The following is a 6,000-nucleotide window of genomic DNA, read 5'->3' as shown; positions in this document are numbered from 1 at the left end:
AATGATGAGATTGTTATTGACAAAAGAGCGAATGGCAGCCAAGCATCGATCATCATGTCACCAGAATAAGACCCTCCATATTTATTGGAAAGGAGTATCAAGTTCATCACCTTGCTCTTTCATCACCTTGTGAAGTTCATCATAAATTATTTCATCTGTAGCCTAATAAACTGCATGCTTTCCCGAGTTGTAGCAGGCAACATGGCATCGCGTGACTCCAAGTTTACGTCGATATGATGGTTATTATATCAATATTTGCATATTAATGCATTTCCACCACCATTTCTCGCATTATTCATTTTATAGACACAAAATGATCCCACTTTGTCTAGCGTATTTAGTTTTGCCGACATTTGGAAAGTTTACCGAGAAATTTCCTGGTTCCATCAGGCCTGCCATGAAATGTTTAATCCAAAGTACTTTAATCACAATAAAAGGTTGGACAGAAACCTGGTTATAGTCACACATCGTCACACACTGCCACATTGGAAACGGCATGACACTTCCATACAAAACAAAGTAAAGCCCTACATTTGCAATAGCTGCATTTAGTGAGATCTTGTGCGTAGTACAGTTTTGTGAAGGTGTAGTACACATTGTGACAGTGTAGTATAGTTTTCTGTCTGTAGAGTGTGAGATGGTGTGGTAAAGGATTGTGTAATGATACATTGTGACAAAGTTGTGTCGGTCGGTGTATTAGACTTGTATGATGGTGTTGTATAGTTTTGCATGGGTCGGTGTAGACTTGTGTGATAGAGGAGTATAGTTTTTTTGTGGGTGGATGTAGTATTAGACTTGTGTGACGCTCATTAGTTTGTTGGATATCTAGCCTAATGTATTCCCTGTGGGGGAGGTGGCAGCAGCAACAGCAACTTCCTGCATGGCTAAGTGAAGCGGTGACAGCCATGACATCAAATACCAAGCCAAGCTGCCGCCCAGCAGAGACCTCCCTGCCTGCGAGTCTGTAAGAACTACGAGAGCACAGAGGAGAGTGAGCATCACCACAGACGGGAGAAATAGAGAGAGAGAGAAGAGAGGGGAGATAGAGAGAGGAGGAAGGGGATAGAGAGAGACAGAGAGAGGGTGAGAGGAATAATGAGAGATGGAAGTGTAGGCCTATTGAGGTGATTTCACATTTACATTTGAGTCATTTAGCAGATGCTCTTATCCAAAACACATTTAAATAAGCGCATTCAAATAATGCACGTGTATATTAAAGACCCACATACAGTATCACGATCATTGCAAGTAATGCAGTGATTCATCTTTCATGAACCTACTTCATTGTGAATGGGTCTCTACAGTATGAGCTGAGAGATGAAACAGTAGCAGTGTCTATGTCACACTTTTCGTCGGTAATGGAGGACCAAAACGCAGCAGGTATGTGTATACTCATCTTCTTTATTTACGGGAAAAGAAGGAAAAAACCAAACAAACACGTATACAAAATTAAACAAAATGATGCACGACAAAATAACAGTCTTGAAGGCAACACAGCAATCCAAGAACAATCTCCCACAAATACAAGACAAACACACCCAACTAATATAGGACTTCCAATCAAAGGCAACACCAAACAGCTGCCTTCAATTGGAAGTCCACCCCAATTAACTCAACATAGAAACACACTCACTAGACTACAACTCAAACCCGGAAATAATAAATCAAACGCCCTCCTAACTAACACACCACCCTGAACCACATAAAACAAATACCCTCTGCCACGTCCTGACCAAACTACAATAACAATTAACCCTTATACTGGCCAGGACGTGACAGTACCCCCCCCTTAAAGGTGCTAACCCCGGAAGCACCTTAAAAAAACAAAAAACAAAAACAACCCCAAACAACAAAAACTAAAATTCCCCCCTACTAAAGGGAGGGAAGGGAGGGTGGCTGCCGTCAACGACGGCACTGTGCTACACCCCCCCTCCCCAACCCACCTATATCTGGAGGTGGCTCCGGTTCTGGCCGTTCCAGGCAGTCGGGCCACTCTGGCAGCTCGGGGCAGTCTGGCCACTCTGGCAGCTCGGGGCAGTCTGGCCACTCTGGCAGCTCCTGACTAGTGGGCGGCTCTGGCGACTCCTCACTGACGGGCGGCTCTGGCGACTCCTCACTGATGGGCGGTTCTGGCGACTGTTGACTGGCGGGCGGCTCTGGCGACTGTTGACTGGCGGGCGGCTCTGGCGACTGTTGACTGGCGGGCGGCTCTGGCGACTGTTGACTGGCGGGCGGCTCTGGCGACTGTTGACTGACGGGCGGCTCCGGTGACTGTTGACTGGCGGGCGGCTCTGGTGACTGTTGACTGGCGAGGCTGGGTTTACGCACTTGAAGCCTGGTGCGTGGTGCTGGTACTGGGCGTACCAGATTGGGAACATGCACCTCCAGGCTAGTGCGGGGAGCGGGAACAGGACGAGTCGGACTGGGTTGACGCATTTCCGGGTCCGCACGAGAGACAGGAGCTGGAAACCCAGGGCTATGGAGGCGCACAGTCGGTCTTGATCTTACCTCCTGCACAACCCGTCTTGGCTGGATGGAACTAGTAGCCCTGCACGGCCGGGGTGCTTGTACAGGGCGGACTGTGTTGTGCAGGGGCCTGATGGTAGCCGTGCGTAGAGCGGGAGTTGGGTAGCCTGGTCCTCGGAGGCGTACCGGCGACCAGATGCGCTGCGCAGGCATCCTCCTACCAGGCTGGATGCCCGCTCTAGCACGGCACCTGCGAGGGGCTGGAATAACGCGCACCGGACTGTGCGTGCGTATGGGTGAGAGTGCGCTCCTCAGCGAAACATGGCGCTCTCCACCTCATACGCTCCTCCATATAACCATGGGTAGCTGGTTTCCGGCTCTTCCTAGGCCTAGCCAAACTACCCGTGTGCCCCCCCAAAAAAAATTATTGGGGGTGCCTCTCGTGCTTCTCCCTCAGCGCGTCCAAGGCCTCGTACCTCCGCCTCTCTGCCTTGGCTGCCTCAATTTCCCACTGCGGGAGGCGATAATCCCCAGCCTGGTGCCAAGGTCCAGCCCCGTCCAGAACTTCCTCCCAGGTCCATCTCTCCCGCCAGTCCAACTCGAAGTCCCTTTTCTTCTGCTGCTTGGTCCTTAGTTGGTGGGAGATTCTGTCACGCTTTTCGTCAGTAATGGAGGACCAAAACGCAGCAGGTATGTGTATACTCATCTTCTTTATTTACGGGAAAAGAAGGAAAAAAACAAACAAACACGTATACAAAATTAAACAAACCGATGAACGACAAAATAACAGTCTTGAAGGCAACACAGCAATCCAAGAACAATCTCCCACAAATACAAGACAAACACACCCAACTAATATAGGACTTCCAATCAAAGGCAACACCAAACAGCTGCCTTCAATTGGAAGTCCACCCCAATTAACTCAACATAGAAACACACTCACTAGACTACAACTCAGACCCGGAAATAATAAATCAAACGCCCTCCTAACTAACACACCACCCTGAACCACATAAAACAAATACCCTCTGCCACGTCCTGACCAAACTACAATAACAATTAACCCTTATACTGGCCAGGACGTGACAGTCTAGTGCCTTCAGTGTCTGCCTCTTCATCGTCATCACCAGAATGAGTCTCTCTGTCTCAGATGTGCTGGTGTGCTGTTCTACGAAGTATGTCTTCCCCCATCATCATGACATGACCCACTCTCAGGTGTGTGTGCACTCTTAAAAAAAAGTATGGGTTGTTTGGATGACCCAACTGCTGTGTCGAAGGCATTGGGTCACTTAGCAGGGTTGTTTTCTTTAAAAGCTGCTGGGTTACGGATGCTGGGTTTTTGAGATATAACCCAGTGGGTCAGACCAGAAAACTTGCACATCCCAACAGTCTATCTCAATGTTGGAATTAATAATGCATATCCCAACAGTGTACAGTTGCTTGCAAACCTGGAAATAAAATAGATTTTTGGGGGGGGTTGTATAATTTGATTTACACAACATGCCTACCACTTTGAAGATGCGAAATATTTTTTATTGTGAAACAAACAAGAATAAGACAAAAAAAATGAAATCTTGTGTGTATAAGTATTCACCCCCCAAAGTCAATACTTTGTAGAGCCATATTTTGTAGCAGTTAAAGCTGCAAGTCTCTTGGTGTCACGCCCTGACGTGAGAGAGACGGTTTATTTCTCTATTTTGTTAGGTCAGGGTGTGGGGTGGGCATTCTATGTTTTGTATTTCTTTGTGTTTGGCCGAGTATGGTTCCTAATCAGAGGCAGCTGTCTATCATTGTCTCTGATTAGGAATCATACTTAGGCAACCTTTTCCCACCTGTGTTTCGTGGATAGTTATTTTCTGTTTTGTATTCGTTACCTGACGGAACTGTTTGTCTTTTCGGTTTGTTTCTTTGTTCTAGTGTTTTCATTGTTGAATAAATGTATAATGAACACTTACCACGCTGCACTTTGGTCCCCTCTCTACGACAGCCGTAACCCTTGGGGTATGTCTCTATGAGCTTGGCACATCTAGCCACTGGGATTTTTGCCCATCTTCAAGGCAAAACTGCTCCAGCTCCTTCAAATTGGATGGGTTCCACTGGTGTACAGCAATCTTTAAGTCATACCACAGATTCTCAATTGGATTGAGGTCTGGGCTTTGACTAGGTCATTCCAAGACATTTAAATGTTTCCCGTTAAACCACTCGAGTGTTTCTTTATCAGTATGCTTAGGGTCATTGTCCTGCTGGAAGGTGAACCTCCGTCCCAGTCTCATAAATCTGGAAGACTGAAACAGGTTTCCCGCAAGGATTTCCCTGTATTTAGCGCCATCCTTCATTCTGAATAGTTTCCCAGTCCTTGCCAATGAAAAACATGGTGTTGGTGGTGTTCTCGGGGTGATGACAGGTGTTGGGTTTGCGCCAGACATAGCGTTTTCCTTGATGGCCATGAAGCTCAATTTTAGTCTCATCTGACCAGAGTACCTTCTTCCATATGTTTGGGGAGTCTCCCACATGCCTTTTGGCGAACACCAAACTTGTTTGCTTATTTTTTTCTTTAAGCAATGGCTTTTTTTCTGGCCACTCTTCTGTAAAGCCGAGCTCTGTGGAGTGTACGGCTTAAACTGGTCTTATGGACAGATACTCCAATCTCCGCTGTGGAGCTTTGCAGCTCCTTCGGGGTTGTCTTTGGTCTCTTTGTTGCCTCTCTGATTAATGCCCTCCTTGCCTGGTCTGTGAGTTTTGGTGGGCGGCCCAACAGGTTTGTTGTGGTGCCATATTCTTTTCATTTTTTTAATAATGGATTTAATGGTGCTTCGTGGGATGTTCAAAGTTTCGGATACTTTTTTATAAACCAACCATGAACTGTACTTATCCCCAACTTTGTCAATGACCTGTTTGGAGAGCTCATTGGTCTTCATAGTTCCACTTGCTTGATGGTGCCCCTTGCTTAGTGGTGTTGCAGTCTCTGGGGCATTTAAGAACAGGTGTATATATACTGAGATCATGTGATGGATCATGTGACACTTAAATTGCACACAGGTGGACTTTATTTAACTAATTATGTGACTTCTGAAGGAAATCGGTTGCACCAGATCTTATTTAGGTGCTTCGTAGCAAAGGGGGTGAATACATATGCACCACCACTTTTTCATTTTCTTCTTTTACATTTTTTTAAACAATATTTTTTTTTAAATTTAACTTCACCAATTTGGACTATTTTGTGCATGTCCATTAAATGAGGTCCAAATAAAAATCAATTTAAATTACAGACTGTAATGCAAAATACAAAAATGGAAAAACACCAAAGGGGTGAATACTTTCGCAAGGCACTGTATCTTAATGTTGGGATATTTACAAAATAATGTTCTGAATTTGATATTAGTTTGTGTAATGTGTAAACATATTAAAATACATTTTTTATTTGTAGATTACAAACTTAACATGATGAACAGGAATGGCATTTACTGTAATGGATTGCCAAAAATAACTACATGAAAGACACGCTCCTAATAGGCCACACCTCCTTAAAATAAC

The sequence above is a fragment of the Salmo salar genome, chromosome ssa11, assembly GCF_905237065.1.
Source record: "Salmo salar chromosome ssa11, Ssal_v3.1, whole genome shotgun sequence".
In the NCBI taxonomy this organism is placed as follows: Eukaryota; Metazoa; Chordata; class Actinopteri; order Salmoniformes; family Salmonidae; genus Salmo; species Salmo salar.
Note: the sequence above shows the minus strand (reverse complement) of the source record.